Source organism: Tasmannia lanceolata, unplaced genomic scaffold (genome assembly GCF_043159265.1).
Source record: "Tasmannia lanceolata isolate RefF3 unplaced genomic scaffold, GAP_Taslan_0.1 ptg000025l, whole genome shotgun sequence".
Classification (NCBI taxonomy): Eukaryota; Viridiplantae; Streptophyta; class Magnoliopsida; order Canellales; family Winteraceae; genus Tasmannia; species Tasmannia lanceolata.
The window spans coordinates 5360456-5378266 of NW_027518702.1; the positions used below are offsets into that span (position 1 = coordinate 5360456).

The 17811-nt window shown below is 40.0% G+C and overlaps 1 protein-coding gene across 2 annotated transcripts in view; it reads right to left on the minus strand.

Annotated features, from left to right (window-relative positions):
* The window catches only part of LOC143857723 (uncharacterized), a 33271-nt gene that overhangs the window by 960 nt on the left and 14500 nt on the right, over positions 1–17811 (minus strand). The window lies entirely within an intron of this gene.

The window sequence follows — 17811 nt, forward strand, 5'->3', positions numbered from 1 at the left end:
AATCTCAGAATCTAACAGGATAGTGTTATTAAACTATACATGTCATGTTTATATCACACTTTTAGTTCTTGTCTGTGTGGTACAGTAAGAGGACAAAGGAGATGAGGCATTGACTTAGATTTCATTTGGTCAATAGTAGATATGAATGTGTTTAAGGCTAACTCTCTTCAGTAAACTCCCCCAAAGAAACAAGTAAAGAACACTGGATCACTGGAAAGGGAATTCATGACTGAAGGAGGGACTAGATCACTTTAAAGGGAATTTAAAACTGAAAAAGGTCTAGAGGGGCTTGAAAATTGTCAAAGGAAAATCAAAATATGCCTCAACAACCATTTTTTTAAAGAGTTGAAACTACTTCTACCTTGCCATGTTTCACTTCAGTTTGTTTCTTTGACTTAGTTAAGCTTCCCTTAGATCTCTGCTCAGTGAGCTCTGGCATGAGCTGCTTGGTCAGTCTTGCTTGGATTTGTTATGTACAAAGGTAATTTTTGCCATTTTGAAGACAAATGTCAGTTTGAAGATTAAGGGGATTTTTCGATAAATGGAATAGTTTTTCCAAGAATTTTTTAACCATGTAAATTTTTTAGCAAAATTGAGAATTTTCCCTAGTTTCAAGGAAAAGTGCAAAGCCTACTAGACCATCGATTATTCTCCATGATATTTTCCCAAGATCCAAACACCAGATTAATATCTGCTTTCCTTTTTTTTTTTGCTCGGTAAATTGGGGTTAGGCAGACCCCGACCAGAATATATTAAACAAAAAAGGAATTACAATCTAGGGTAGAGGGTCCCAGAGGAATCCTCTAATGCAATTACAAAAAGATCATATGGAATACAAGATAGGGGAATGGGATCCCCTTTACAAATGCAATTGCTTTTAGATAGGAAATCAGCAGCCCTCTTACCTTCTCTCCAAATGTGGCTGATTTTCCAAGAATTTAGGGAGATTAGATCTCGATGGAGCTTTTCAAGGGCAGGGAGTTTTCTCCATGGGCAAGGCCATTGCTTTCTAATAATCTGAACTGCGTTGAGAGAATCTGATTCGATCCATAAATTTTCCACCTGATTGTTTCTGGCTAGCTGAACACCCCTGATGATTGCTTCTAATTCAGCCTCTTGAATGGGGACAGAGTCATAGGCAACAGAGAAGAGAGAAATGATCTGACCTTTACTGTCTCTGAGGATACCTCCCAAAGAAACCATATCAGAACTGATCGAAGCATCTGTATTTATCTTTAACTCAGTTTGAGAAGGAAGCACCCACTGGCAAAATCTAGCTTCCGAGTGAGAATGAAAGAGGGGGAGATTCCAAATCTGGGCTATACGACTGTTTACTTCATTCACTTCGTCAATCAGTTTAAGGAAGAGAACGCGGCTCCTTGCAACACGGCAGATTCTATCTAAGATATTGCTCTTGTGAGTTTTTATCTTATCATGAAGCCTGCAATTTCTTTCTAACCAGATGTAATAAACAGAAGCAGTGAAGAGGATTCTAGCAAGACAGCCACTCTGACCTTTGAATTTGAATTTTTTCCGGATCCAGCTCTCCTCTTCGCCAAACGATTTTCTCTGATTTTTCCGGAGGGATATTTTCTTGAGAATTATTCGCCAGATCCAGGCTGAATAGGAACAAGAAAAAAATAAGTGATTAACAGATTCTGTTACACTATTACAAAGCAGGCATCTCTTATCAGCATTGATAGGAAGAAAGGTGAGTCTATCTTTGGTTGGAAGACGATCTTGAATTGCTTGCCAAGCAGTGAAGCTGAACTTCGGAATATGACCAGGGAACCACAAAGATGAAACCCAGTCTGGAGGATGGTGAGAGGATCGAATCGAGTTCCATGCACTTTTGGTGGAGAAGGTACCATCAGCTTCAGGCATCCAGACTGGAAATGATGGAGTGGAAGAAGAGAAGAGGCTAGTGACTAAGATGGCTTTCAGATCCGATAAATAAGGGTGTTGATGGATCAAGCTCCACCAACCATTAGATATCGTATCTGAGATGGTGGCAGATTCAGGAATGGAAATGGAACTTAAAGAAGATTGATTTTCCAATGGGCCGTTAGGATGCCAAGGGTCTTTCCAAAAGAGAAGGTTGGAATTTGGCCCAATAATATAGCAAATATATTTTCTTGCTATAGCTCTGACCCTGAAAATGCCTCTAACCGCCCAAGAGGGGTTTCCAGGCATAGAGATATTCCAAAAGCTTCTATTTCTGATATATTTTCTGTGGAACCATTGAACCCATGGAGATTTATCCCCAGAAACGACTTTCCAAAGTTGCTTGATTTGACCGGCGATGTTAAGATCCTTAAGACATCGAATCCCAAGCCCTCCTTCCTTTTTTGGCCTGCAGATGATATCCCAGGAGATAGGATGATATCTCTTTTCAAGAGAGGGTCTGACCAAATAAAGTTCCGGATAATCTTTTCAATGTCTATAAGCACTTCTGCAGGAATGTGGAATGAGCCTGACCAATAAATTTGATAAGTGCTAAGGATAGTTCTTACCAGCTCAATTCTTCCTGATCTAGATAAGTGCCGGTTGGTCCAGGTTGAAATTTTTTTCCTCACCTTATCAATGATTGGTTGGCAGTCCCTGGAATTTAGTCTTGATGATACCAGAGGTAATCCCAAATATTTAATCGGCAGATGACCTTCTCTGATATGTAGAATGTTGCAGATTGCTCTTTTGATACAATTCTCCACACTAGCAAAAAAGATTTCACTCTTGGTAGGATTAAATTCCAGACCCGAGCAAAGCTTGAAGGTGTGAAGGCATAGTAAGATTCCTGAAGCATTTGGAGGATTCGGGTCTGCATAGATCATTACATCGTCTGCAAAAAAAGTATGAGAAATAGTGAGATCTCCTTTAGAGAACGGAGAGGAGATGGTTCCTTGGACAAGGCTTATATGAAGGATACAAGATAACATCTCCATAACAAAACAGAACAGCAAGGGGGAAAGGGGATCTCCTTGTCTTAAACCATTGGAAGATCTGAAAAATCCATGAGGGGCTCCATTAATGAGAACAGAAAAGGATGCAGTGGAAATGCACTGTTGTATCCAATTGCACCATCTAGGAGGGAACCCTATTTTTGATAAAAAACAGAGGAGGGTAGAGTGGTTAACACTATCAAAAGCTTTTTTCAAATCCATCTTTAGACACATAGCTTTTTTGGAGTTTTTCCGATGGAAATTATGACAAAGATCATGAGCAATCAGGATGTTATCCTGAATGGATCTACCAGAAATGAATGAAGATTGAAAGGGAGAAATGAGCTGATTCATAAGAGGTTTGAATCTGTTAGCCAACAGCTTAGAAATAACTTTATACAGGAAGTTGCAAAGGGAGATTGGCCTATAGTTCTCAGGAGAGCAAGCATCTGGATGTTTAGGAATCAAGGAGATGAAAGTGGTATTGAGCTGAGGGAGAAGTTTGCCTTTTAGAAAAAAAGATTGAATTGCTAATGTTATATCACTGCCAATAAGGTACCAAAATGATTTGAATAAATCTCCATTGAATCCGTCTGGGCCAGGGGCTTTATTCCCGTCAGAATCCTTAATGACTTGCCAGATTTCTTCCGAGGAGAAGTCTTTAGTCAACAATGAGGCCTCAGTAGATGAAAGCTTCCTTATAGGATCGGGGGTCAGATCAGGATCTCTGCTAGATGAATTATCCACTTTATTAAGGAGGTCCTCAAAGTATGAGGACATAGATTTTGCAATTTCCCCCGGGTCAGTAGAGATGTTACCCCCATCTGTGGTTGTGCCTTGGATGCCATTTTGATTTGATCTGGCTTTGACAGCTGAATGAAAATATGATGAGTTAGAATCCCCAAGGTTGAGCCAATTTATCCTCGACTTTTGCCTATAAAACTTTTCCTCCAAGGTGGCCACTTTGATATAAGCATCTTTAAGGGATCTTTCTTCCTGTCTCAGCTCTTGGTTCAGAGGAGAAACAGCAATTTGAGCTTGTAAAGAAGTAAGCTGATGGCGGAGAGATGGGGCTAGGACATCTATTCTTCCAAAAACCTCATGATTCCAGATTCTGAGGGCAGCTTTCACTTCACGGAGTTTTTGATAGACTCTGAAAAGGGGGGTTCCTTTTATTTCCTTGTTCCAGACTCTTTCAACAATTGGAAAGATTGAGAGATCATCCAGCCACATGGAGAAAAACTTAAAAGGTTTTTTCAAGTTCAAGGATGGGTTGGAAATTTGAGTGATCATAGGGGAGTGGTCTGATAAACCAGGGAGGTGATATGAAACAAAGGAGGAGGGATATAGAAAAAGTCATTCTTCGTTTATCAAGGCCCTGTCAAGCCGTCTTAGCTTGATATCCCCATTATTGGATCGATTGTTCCATGAAAGAGATTGGCCAAAGGATCTCAGATCAGATAGGGAGTTATTATCAATCCAGCAGTTGAACTCATCCATATCGCTTCTGGATGGACCCACACCCCCCATTTTTTCATCATTAAATCTGATGATGTTAAAATCACCGAAGATGAGCCAGGGCAGATGCATACCTGTAGCAATTTGGGATAGATGTCTCCAGAGGGGTCTTCTATCGATGGATTTGTTATGGGCGTATACAGAAGTTACATAACACTGAATGTTTGTTTGAAGGAATCTGATATGGCTATGCACAAATTGTTCATTTTCAGAGATGATATTCACTTGAACCCGCTGAGGATTCCATAGAATCCAGATTCTGCCTCGAGAGGAGTTATAGTTTGCAAAGTGTTTCCATGATCCACAAATTTCACCTATATACTGAGGCATTTTCTGATGGGGGACATGCGTTTCAATGAGGCTAATGAAAGGCAGATTCTCTTTCTGGATTAAATCTTTAACCTCTTTTCTTTTATTTTTTGTTCCCAATCCCCTGATGTTCCACATCCCGAGCTTGATCATTGGGAAGGATTTTGAGGATGGGGTTGGGCAGTCCTCGGCGGGCTAGCATGGGGAGAAGGAATTTCAGTAGATGAATTCGCAATGGAGTTATCGAAGGGAGGCTTGAGGTTCAATGTCTCGGTTTCAAGAAGGTTCAGAGTTGGTGAGACAATAACTTGGGTCGCTTCAGATTGGCTTATCATCTTGACTGGGGGGTCATTCGCTTCTTGGATGAAAATCTGAGATTCCTCCATTGGATTAACCAATATGTCTCCAGATTGCTCGGCAGCTACATTCAAACTATCCTGGTCAGAGAGGGATTCAAAGGAATTTTTTAGCTGAATGGTTGATTTTTTACCTTCCTGACAAATTTGATTCTGGGGGGATCCATGGGGAGGAGAGGGAGAACAGGGGGTTAAGTCTTGCTCATCTGTGGCCTCTCCAATGTCTTTCTTTCCTACAGGTTTCCATTCCATCTGATTGGGTTTCGACAGATGAAGGGATTGATTTTTGGGGCATCTTTGCAAAGAATGGCTGAAAGATTTGCAGTTGATACAAGAACTTGGTTTCCACTCATATTCCACAGATTGATCCACAATTCCAAATGGAGTATGGATGGGAATAAGATCTATCAATGGCTCTCCAGCTTCTACTTCTACGCAGAGTCGGGCAAAGCTTAGGCGCGAGGATTCTGCAGTTTTTGAGTCCATATAAAGAGGGGTGCCAATCGCACTACCAATTTTGCTGATACCATCCGAGTTCCAAAATTCAAGGGGGAGACCCGGAAGTTTAATCCAGATTGGGAGAGTGGATAATTCTGGTTTTTCAAGAGGGATACCGGGGGACCATCTTCGAAGAATCAAGGGTCGTCCGGCATAAGAATGACCTTCAGTTTCTAGAATGTGGGTGCAATCCTCCTCACAGCTAAAGCTGAAGAGATAGAAGCCATTTCGAAGACCAAAGACTTGGAGACTTCCCTTTAGTCGCCATTTTCTTTCCAGATTTGCTCTGAGTGTCAAGAAGTAAGGTCTTTTTCCCATGAAGAAACCTACAAGGGAATGATCCCATTTGTTGCTACCTTTGTTTACTTCCTCCATATCAAATGAGATCTTTATCTTACCGGCCTCATCTTTTATAGGGGTAACAAATTTCAGTTTTGATTGGGTAGGATTTTCATTCTCAGGTTGGTTTTGTCTGGAGAAGAGATTTTTCCAAGGATGATTAGTGGGATTACCAGAGCCTTCTTCATGGTCCAATAGAATTGGCGGGAAGTCAGATTTTGAATTTACCAAAGGGCGGGTATAGATACCAGGGGAAGAGAAGGTATTCAAATTTCTCGATGGGCCAAGGGCATCTGAATTTCCGGCACCTTTTTTGAGCTTTTCAATTTTTGCCGCCTCTATGAGTTTTTGATTTAGGGTGGGCGTGGGGCTGGGGGAAGGGAGAGGGGAAGATCTGTCGATAGATGGAGCATCAATAGATGGATCAAGAGTAGGATCTAGGGAAGAATAATCAACCAGGGATGGACTCCCAATTCTGGAAACTGGATTAAGAGGAGTATTTAAAACAGGGGTGCCCTCTGGGATTTCATCTCCAGCCATCGATCTAGCTGGGAGGAAGAGATCAAAGGATGGAGGAGGAGGGGCAGGTTTAAGCGGTTGATGGGGGTTTGAAGAAGCGGGCCGAGAAGAGGTAGGAGCAGATTTTGAAATCTTTTTGGATTGATGCTTGGCTAGGGATGGTTTAAGGAATATTTTATGCAGACGAGTGCCTTTTTTGAAATGGGTTGGTTCTGGAATGCCAGAGATCCTGGATTCAAAGGAGTTCTCTGGAATAAGGGAAGGGGATTTTCCATCGATTGAGCGGCTTGAGGAGATGGTGGACTCAGGCCAATATTCTATCTCGCACTCAATGGCTTTTTGCTGAGCTTCAAAGTGCTGGAAGAACACCGGATCTGGGTTCGGATGATTTGGCCGGCATCTTTCATCGGATTCTCCCGGAGCAGAGACCCTCTTTCCAGGGTCAGGGGGTAAGCGGTCCATTAAGGATAAAAAAACAAGATTAACTGGAGAAAAGAGGGACGAGAAGGGCGTGGGCCCTTGCCTACCAGGCGGAGGGACCGGAGGAGAAGGGAAAAGCTCTCACCGGAGGAAGCAGATTTCTCACCGGAGGAAGCACTCACAAAATGCCTCTTTTTAATATCCGCTTTCCTGTGTTCTGATAATGACAATACTCTATTATTAAATACTTTTTTGATTAGCTGTTGATAGCCCCTGGGGAATTGCTATATCCTTTAATAATTCGAGGTAACTAAAAAAGTACAGAATTATGAAAAGCGTGCCATTTCCAAAAATTTCAGAAATATGGCAGTGGTGCAATTGTATTAAAAATCTGGAAAGATTTTTTTTTTCCTGCTGGAAATCTATGACGAAAGATGGCAGTTTTCAGCCATAATCAGTATCAAGAACAATCAAGTTATCTAAGAATGTGTATGAAACCTCAATAGCAGAAAGAAAAGGTAAAACTAAATGAGGGTTATTATTATTCCCAATCATCCTTTCAATGTATAAGACAATAGATTTATGAATATCCTATCCTCAAAGTAATTTATTCTGTACCAATTCAAAAGATCTTTCTAGAATCCTAAGGTAACTTTTACCTTTCTATCTTTTCCTTTTTTATCAGGACATGCCCATCGCTTCCTTGAGTGTTTAACTGATATGTTCTTTTGGTTGAAAAGAAGATGATGAACAAGAAAAGATCTTAAGTTCCATGAATAAAACCACTCAAAAAATAACAGTTTGGGAGAAGAAACGAATTTGGTTTTGAAAACAATAAGGATAGGAGAAAGTCAAAGTTTATTATCTGACTAGAAAAGCAGGAAGAGACAGACAACAAGAGAAAAAGGGCAAAGGCCTACCCCCCCCCCCCCCCCCCAAGCCCCAACCAAAAAAAAAAAAAAACTCTTATTACCGACGCCCAAAACACAGCCTCTCATGTGTCAACGACACAGAATACTAAAGCTAAAATGGAAACATTTTCAAACCTGGAAGCCCAGAAAGCTTAAAGCCAGGAAATGGGAAACAAAATTCCTTTGGCAAATTCCACTAGCAGGGAAGATAATGGTAACGCAGGATTGAACAGAAACAACTCGGTTCAACAAAGCAGGTGGAGTGCTGCTCACCAGAATACGTGGAGTGCTGCACCAGAATACCCAAGAAGAAAGGACCACCCCAAAACCATGGATCTCCTTATTTGCTAGTTACAAAGACCACATAGTCTCCACCAACATTGAATACATAAGACCATTAGAGGAAGAAGGAAACGCTAAAGTTACTTTCAAAGAAGAGGAATTTGACGAAGCAAAAGAGAAATGGGTGAACAATCTACTTGGAAATTTTCTGAGCAGAAGGCCATACGTCATGGCGCTCAGATAATCTCTAACAAGGAAATGGACCTTGAAAGGGGAATTTCAACTCCATGCATTTGCAACGGCTTCTTTCTCTTCAAATTCTCCAATGCAGATGACTGCACTCGTGTCCTGGAAACACCAAATCATAACTACGGTGGAAGAGCCGTAATCCTGCAACGTTGGACCCCCGACATATCCCTGGAAAGATTGAAGTCCACCACCATCCTCATTTGGATTCGCTTCCCAGACCTCACTCTCAAGCTCTACACCCCACACAACCTCAAAAAGATTGCAAGTCTTAACAGGAAGCTTCTCCATATGGACACCCAAACCATGGAATTGCCAAGGCTAAACTATGCCAGGATCTGTATAGAAATTCAACCTGGGATATAGGACATTGTAAACCAAAATTAACGTGCACGGTTTTGTGAAAAGACAATGTGATCTTCTAGAATAGTTATTATGTGGGGAAAATGTAAGAGACTTTTATGCTTTCTAGAATTCTTAATGTCTAGCTAGATTATCAAAGAGTCAAATGGTGAGTTCCTACGTTGTTGCTTAGGATACCAAGAGAACACATGGAAACTACAATCAAGTATTTGCTATAAGTATGGAGTCATTGCTGTAGAAATTGTAAGCTTAAAGAGCTTCCAGGGAAAGCTTAGAAAAAAGCTTCAAGGGTAAAGGTTCAAGGGAGGACAAGTGTAAAGATTTCGTGTGTGTTTTGACATATAAAGTTCTTTATATTTTGGATTTACACTTGTGTTTTGGTGGAGCTCTACACGGCCGTGTATCTCCCAAGCTCCCTTACCTTGCTTTAATGATCACAACATGGTATTATCGACCCATTCAAAGTGGGCCAACAAGTGATATCAGAGCTTTGCTCTTAGGTTATTTTTACACGTGTTATTCTATTTTTACGAAAAACTTTTTTTAGTCAAATCGTGGTTTATCATATACCAACTGAAAGATTTTTATGTCTAGTTTCTAACAAAAAAACGGATCGTCAATCGGAGTTTCCTATAATAAGTTATTATCAAGAGAATGGAGATATGTCAAAGTGGATTATTTTTCAAGATCCAAATTTTCAAGTACAGAAATTTCTATCTAGTATTTGATTGAAAGGATGATTTATTTTAAAGGTTTTTAGGATGATTATGGTCTAGATTTTAAAGGTAAAACGGACGGGATTTGTTTAAGGATTTTTGTTAGAATAGAGAACGATACTCTTCCCTATGCCTACTTGTGGGTTTCAATTTGTTTAGTGGTGCAAAATTTTTAGTGGTCCGACAAAGAGAACGCTACTCTTCTCTTATTTCTCAAAGTGGTGTTGGACGGACAAGTGTCCTCTTTTGTGTGCTAGGAAAAAAATTAATTTTCTTCTTTATCTCGACGGTGTTGCAAGAAGGCAACGATAATGACTTTTGCTTATGTAATTGCATCATGGAAACCATTGTTGTCATAGCTTCGTTCAAAGCATTTCTAATGGAAGCTTCAAAAAATTGAAGCTAAAGCCTCCCGTTTACGGTGTTTGGAAAAAAGGACCGGACCACATATCAATTTTCAAAGCTGCGGTTGAATTTGGAAATCATGGATGGATAAAAGAATTTTTCCAGAATGTGGCAAGTACAAAAAAACTGAAGAGCTAGCAGCACATGTCGTTGTTCACTTTTTACCGGAATGCTACCCTATTGTCTTCGTGGATGTTAATCAACGTAACCTAACGGAATAAAGGGAACGTGTGATCGACTTGAAGAATAACATTGAGTTGCTTGAAGGAGAAATTGCAAAGTTGAAGATCAATATTTCATCAAGAGCTGATGATGATCAAATTGATGAAGATTAGAAATTGTTTGGAATTTTGACTTAAGAAGGGTGTTGGAAATTGTAAATCAAAATTAATGTGCATGGTTTTGTGAAAAGTCATTGTGGTCTTCTAGGATAGTTATTATGTGTGGAAAATGTAAGAGTCTTTTGTGTTCTTTAAAGTTCTTAATGTCTAGCTAAATTATCAAAGAGTCAAATGGTGAGTTCCTATGTTGTTGCTTAGGATACCTAGAGGACTCATGGGAACTACAACTATGTGTTTAATGTAATTCCTATTTTAGGTATGTCTTGAGTATATAAGTATGGAGTCATTGCTGTAGAAATTGTAAGCTTAAAGGGAAAGCTTAGAGAGAAGCTTCAAGGGCTAAGGTTTAAGGGATAACAAGTATAGAGATTTCTTGTAAGTGTGTTTTGATATATGAAGTTCTTTATATTTTGGAATTACAGTTGTGTTTTGGTGGAGCTCCACACGGGTCTTTTGGCCGTGTATCTCCCAAGCTCCCTTACCTTGCTCTTATCATCACAACACGAAAGTTCTGTTTGATATAAGCATCAGAGACGGGTTGGAAGAAGTGGGCCACAGAAAGTTGGGTATTAGTTCGGGGGTGGAACGTATGATGTCGGTACCAGTCTTATAGGTTCGGGGAAAGATAGATTGCTGTAAGGATTGTGTTGCATGGGCTAAGTTGGCTGATATGTAATCGTAAACCCTATGTGTATTGAGAGTAGTTTTAGTCTCCCCATAGCTTGAGAGACCATGGTCTTTCGCTAGTCGAGGCTCTTTGGGCAGGGAGATCTTCATATTGTTGTTACTCAAGAAGGATTAGATGAGGGACTAGAGGGATGAGTTAGGGCCAGTATAGAGCCAGGGGTTGCTCCAGAATCCTATGTAGTAGAATTGAGGAAAAGAATGGTTGGTTCATGTACCTTTTTTCCACTCTATACTGGGTCTGGGTATGCCCAGCCCAATCCAAACTAATATTTTGTATCTCAGGATGGGACTACTGGTCCCGAATGCTTTATGGATATTAATGAAATTTGTCATCTTTCAAAAAAAAAAAAAAATAGGCCAACACAGGAATGCCATTAAAAAAAATCAAGCAAAGAAAACACTTCTAAAACCGATAGAAATTACTACCCAGTACAAAATCCAATGGCAGAAAATCGAATGACTGGAAACCTAGATCCTGCTCATCGTGCAATGAATTCAGCCACAGCTCCGAAGGTTTCCACAGAAACCCAAAAAAGCATGAGAAAACCCCAAGGCAAGAGTGGAGACCAGTTAAGAACCACACAAAGAGGGAAGATGCAATCATTTCAGAGGCCAAGGGAGTATTTGGAGAACAACTCAAGCCAATACTGGTGGAAGCAGCAGAAACAAATGGAAAGGAACCAATGCCTGAGATGAAACTCAAAAGTAAAGGAATGCAGGTTATTTTTAATTTTTTTATTTGTGCAAAGACGGGCCAGATTTCTAATTCTTGTGAACAGAGAAGAGGCTCCACAGGAGACTAAGAAAACTAACCAATAGCACAGAAGAAGAAAATTAAGAGGCAAACTATAGAGAAAGTGAAGGAAATGAAGTGTATCTTAGTGAACCTCGAGAATCAATGCAATCTGCCCAAACCACCCCCACTCTGATACTTAACAGGTAAGTGCAATGAAAGATGAATGCGACTACAAAGCAAGACCCACCACCACCTACAAAACAACAGATTATCAATGACCTCCATGGGGGCATGGGATATTAGAGGGCTTTGCTCCAAAAGCAAAAGGGAGGCAATCAAAATGCTGATCCAAAATAGTAGGCTCCTAATCCTCTGTGTGGTTGAGAAGACGGCCCCTGCTGGAAAACTTTTAGAATACATGAAAGACACCATATTAATACAGTTGGGTACCCAGAAGAGAGGTCAGGAGGAGCAGCCCCAAATCAAACAAACATGTAAGACTTCCACAGATGCACAGAAAATTGTGCTCTCTTCGGTATGGAAGCAATCAACAACACTATGTCATGGACCAACCGATCAAGTCAGAGAGAAAAGAAAGTGCCTCCGTGGACAGGGCCCTAGTGAATGTTGTTTGGCTGGAGGATTACCCCCCACTCCTATGTCAATTATAGAAATCCGGGCATCTCGGACTACTCACCAATTATAGTTTCAATTCAAGTATTGAAAAATCTATGTCCAAAACAGTTCCACTTTCACAACATGTGACTGGAAGACACCTCCTTTTACATTGTTGAAAGAGCTTGGGCTACGGAAGTCACAGGAAACTCCATGTATCATACTCCAGAAATTAAAGAACGTGAAATATCAGATTAGGAAGTGGAATACCGAAGTCTTTGGGAGAATCGATGTCAAACTCACCCTCATTAGAAAAAACTTGGAAGATATCCAGAGGAAGCCACCACACTCCCCTACCTACAAGAGACTTATGGATGAAGAAAACAAATCGAGAGAGGAATACTTCAAAGTCGCACGCTATGAGGAATCTCTTACCAGACAGAAATCAAGGCAAAATTGGCTCGATCTAGGCATCACAAATACAACCTTCCTCTGTTCACCCATCAACTCCAGAAGAAACAAATAGCATCTTGGGACTGCACAGATCCGATGGTAGCCTCACAACCGACATGGAAGAAATCTCAGATATTCTCATTGTCCACTTATAAGAAGTCATCAACGCAAACAAAACATGCAGTTCCCCAACACCTGAGAGCCCGCCAGGAAATTATCCAAAGAGGATGCAGCTATTTTATCAAGACCACTGAGTAGGAAGGGGATAGAGACAGCGATATTGCAGTCAAATGGAAATAAAACGATGGGGATGGACAGATTCAACGGTGAGTTCTACAAGCGATTTTGGTACTTAATAGCAAGGTTTTAAATTTCGGTTTCGGGGTTAATTTCGGTCCTCACCGAAACCGAAATCCTAAAATTTCGGCCAAAATTCGGTAAAGGGCCTCGAAATTTAGGCCTCGCGGAAATTTCATAAAGGATTAAAAATTTAATATTTTTTCAGAAATTTCGGCCGAAATTTGGTACATTTTGCCAATTTCGGATTTCGGACGTTTCGGTTTCGGTCTTGAACGAAATCCAAAATTTTTAAAACCTTGCCTAATAGGGCAGGAAGTGTTAGAAGCGATTGAAACTTCTTTCCAAAATGAAAGTTGATATCAAAGATTAATGAAACCTTTATTTCTCTTATTCCCAAAAGCAACAAAGCGAGTTCCCCAGAGAAATTCAGGCCGAAATCATTGTGCAACTTCCTCTAAAAAATCAATACCAAGAACATGGCCACGAAACTTAAACAGGTTATGGGAAAAATGATCAGCCCAATCCAATATGCTTTGGTCAAGGAGAGACTTATCTAGGGTAATATCCTCCTCACCCACAACCTGCTCCAAAAATTCCATCTGATAAGATCGAAACCAGCCATGTGCATCAAAATAGACTTAGCGAAAGCCTTGGACAATGCAAACGTGATGCCTTTCTATCATTCATGCAAAAACAAGGGTTCGATGAAACTTGGTGTGGGTGGCTCCCCCAATGTATCTGTGAAACTACCATTTACTCCAAAAGCTTAAGGAGAAGGCGTTACTTAATCTTTTAGACTCTAACAATCCCCCTCACGTGTGGCCCCTCTTTCTAGGGTTGGCCTACACGTGGCAGACTTTTGCTATCCAGGAGGTTTGAATTCAGGACCTTTGCTCTGATACCATGTGAAACTACTAGTTACTCCAAAAGCAAAAGCAGGCGTTATTTAATCTTTTAGACTCTAACAGTATCAGCAACCCATCCTTCTCCATTCTCCTCAATTGAACTCCCCGTGGGTGGGTACTTCACATCCTCCAATGGCTTATGACAAGGGGAACCCTCTCCCCACTTCTCTTCTGTAGTGTAATGGAAATTATTTTCGTTACCTTGGAAGAAGCACTTCAAAAGGGGCAAATATCAACTGATTGACTCCATTTTCCGAAGGCACTCTCTCAATCCCCACCTATTATTTGCTGATAATTTGATGTTTTTCACCTCTGCAGACATGCGTGCTACTCCGGGTATTATTGATAGCATGAGATATTTCAAAGATTGTACAGGCTTGGAGGCCAATATACAGAAGTGTGAAGTATTCTTTACAAGTCTTAACCAAGCTCAAAAGGACCAGATTTGGCATAGCTAGGCATGAGAGAATGATCATTCTCCATCAAATACCCCAGCCTTCCCTTAGTCACCTCTAGGCTAACAGCAAGGGACTGCCTCCCTCTAATCGGCAAAGTCAGGAAAAGAGCCACCATATGAAACAACCGCCACCTATCCATAGCGGGGAGAATCGAGCTGGTCAACTCTATTGGACAACAACTTTTAACATCCCCAAGGGGGTCCTTTAAACAATTGAAAAAACTTTCAAGGACTTTTTGTGGGTGGGATGTGAAATGAAACGGACGCATCATAGTGAGGCATGGGACACCATATGTACACCGAAAACAAAGGGAGGATTGGGAGTCAGCAGGCTAGTAGACATCAACAAAGCCCCTCAAGCAAAACAGTTTTGGCACATAATAAGCAAAAGGAGCGCCCCTTGGTGTGAGTGAACCTACAGGAACTATCTACGGGGAAAGAATATTTGGCAGATCAATATGCCGTCCAACCCCTTTTTGGGGTTCAGAAGCATCCTTCAAGCTAGATCTATAGCCAAGCAATATGTCTGCTATGTGATCAGTGATGAGAAAGGCATTGACCTATGGACACAGCCTTGGTACCCTGATGGGCCCCTATGCTCACAGAAATCTAGGAACTCAGTAGATTCCACACTCTCCCAGAAAAAACAGCCAAGATCAAGTCCTTCAAAAGAGTATGGGACCACATTTTAAACAAACACTCACTCATGGATGCAAAGAATATCTTTTCAAAGGTCCTACTTGCCCTTGATCAAGAAAACAAGGTCGTATGGAAGCCAAATGCCGATAGAAGATTTACAACTAAAAGCGCATGGGAGGATATAAGAATAAATCATAAGCCAGTCCCTTGGTCCCGAACCATTCGGAAAACAGGCCATATCCACAAGTGACCATCTTTTTTCTTTTCGTGTGCTTACTCGTCCTAGATTTGGAGATCTATCATTCGGTTGGTTCCAGCTTTCCTTCACAGGCAATAGACAGACATAGACACCCATCAAAGGATGGTGCATTCAAGTTAAAAAACGATGCATCGCTAGAAATGGATGGATCTGCAATCAGTGGAATAGTCAGAGATTCAAACAGGCAGGTTTGGGGTATGTTTTCTGTCAACACTGACATAGAAGAAATCTTTGCTTTGGAGATCAATGCTATTTTCCAAGGGATCCTGTTAGGACAGAGCTGCAGTATGAATTCATTTGGATAGAATCTGATTCATTAACGGCAGTGAAAGTAATCAAAGGCATTTTATAGCCCATGGAGGAAAGTACAAAACCAAGCTAAGATAAAGGAGAGAGAATCACCCACACTTGGAGGGAGGCGAACACATCTGCTGACTTTGTATTAAAAAAGGACCGCCCTTGTAAAGGAAGAAAGACACCCACCCCCCCCCACCCCCCTTTTTCTCTCGGTCCTTCATATTGTATCTTTAGATAAGCTAGGGGAAAGATTCATCCGACTGTAACTCAATTCTTTCTTTTTGAATATTCAGTAAAGGGTCCTGCCAAACCCCAGCTTACCCAACAAAAAAAAAGGAATAGACTAACAGCCATTTATAAAACAGCCAAGAAAAAAATGCAAATACAATTAGCAAAAGGTAGCATTCATATCAGAAAATGATAACCTTCGACAAATTGTGATGTATTCGTGAAAAGCCTCAAGAATGAAAAGATACAAAGATTCCAACATTAACAATTGATTGTTGAGCTAAAATCACATAATAATGGAAAATAAACAAAATCTGTTGGCCCAACTTAGATGGATCGATTAAGCAGTGTTGTGATCAAAAGAGAAAGGTAAGGGATCTTGCGAGATACACGGCCAAAGGGCTCATGTAGAGCTCCACCAAAACACAAATGTAACACCAAAATATAAAAAACTTTATATATCAAAACACACTTACAAGAAATATCTACACTTGTTCTTCCTTCCTTAAACCTTAACCCTTGAAGCTTCTCTCTAAGCTTTCCATTGATGTTCTTTAACCTTCAAATTTCTAGAGCAATGACTCGATACTTACAGACTCAAGACATACCAAAAATAGCAAATACATTAAACACATAGTTATAGTTCCCATGAGTCCTTTATATATCCTAAGAAAACACATTAAAATAATGGGATTTTCAATAAGTTTTTCGGGAATACGGCAAGCACAAAGAAAGAAGCTGAAGAAAGTGCAGCACATGTTGCGGTTCATTTTTTACCGAAATGCTACCTTATCTTCTTCGTGGATGCTAATCATCGTAACCTAATGGAAGAAAGGAACGTGTGACAGATTTGAAGAATCACATTGAGTTGCTTGAAGGAAAAATTGAAAAGCTGAATATGAAGATTTCATCAAGTGCAGATGATGATCAAATTGATAAAGATGAAGATTTCATCAAAAGCTGAATATGAAGATTTCATCAAGTGCAGACATTGTTTGGAATTTTGATTTAAGGGTGTTGGAAATTGTAAATCACAATTAATATGCATGGTTTTGTGAAAAGTCATTGTGGTCTTTTAGGATAGTTATTATGTGTGGTAATTGTAAGAGTATTTTGTGTATTGTAGAGTTCTTAATGTCTAGCTAGATTATTAAAGAGTCAAATGGTGAGTTCCTATGTTGCTGTTTAGGATACCTAGAGGACTCATGGGAACTAGTGCAACTGCATAAGTAAAAATTATTATCATTGTCTTCCTGCAACACCATCGAGATAAAAGAAGAAAATAGTTCTTTTTCTCGAAACACAAGAATGAAACGTGTCCATCCAACACCACTTTGAGAAATAAGAGAAGAGTATCATTCTCTTATCACACCACTAAAACATTTGCGCCACTGATCAAATTGAATCCCACAAATAGATCAAGAGAAGAGTATCGTTCTCTATATTCTAAACAAAAACTTGTAAACAAAACCTCTCCATTTAACCTTTAAATCCAGACTATAATCATCCTAAAAACCTTTAAAATAGGTAATCCTTCCAACCCAAACACTTTAAGGAAATTTCTTACCTGAAAATTCTGATCTTGAAAAACAATCAACTTTGACATATCTCCACTCTTTTGATCATAACTTGTTATAGAAAATTCCAATTGATGATCCGTTTTTCTTGTTGGAAACTAGACAAAAAGAATCTTTCAATTGGTCTGACTAAAAGAATCATAACGTGGCTTATCTTTTATTCCATTTAGCCCCATTTATTTACTTGTGACAACCCCCTCTAGTAAGAGCAGTCATAAACATATTAGCAAGGGTTATCCCAAGTAGAAAAAAAGGGACTGATGTATACGTTGGGGATTTGTCAAACATAAATTCCAGAGCTCTTATTTTTTCTTATTTCTTTCTCCCTCTCTTTTTTCCCTCTTTCTTCTTCCTTTCCATTGTCCCTAGTTCTCCTACTTGTGAAACTTCTGAAACTTTCCATTTTTCCTGTTTCTTTTTCATTTTCCCTCCTTTTTTTCTCATTTTCTTCTTTCCTTTTTTTTACTCTTTCTTCTTTGTTTCTTTCCATTTTCCC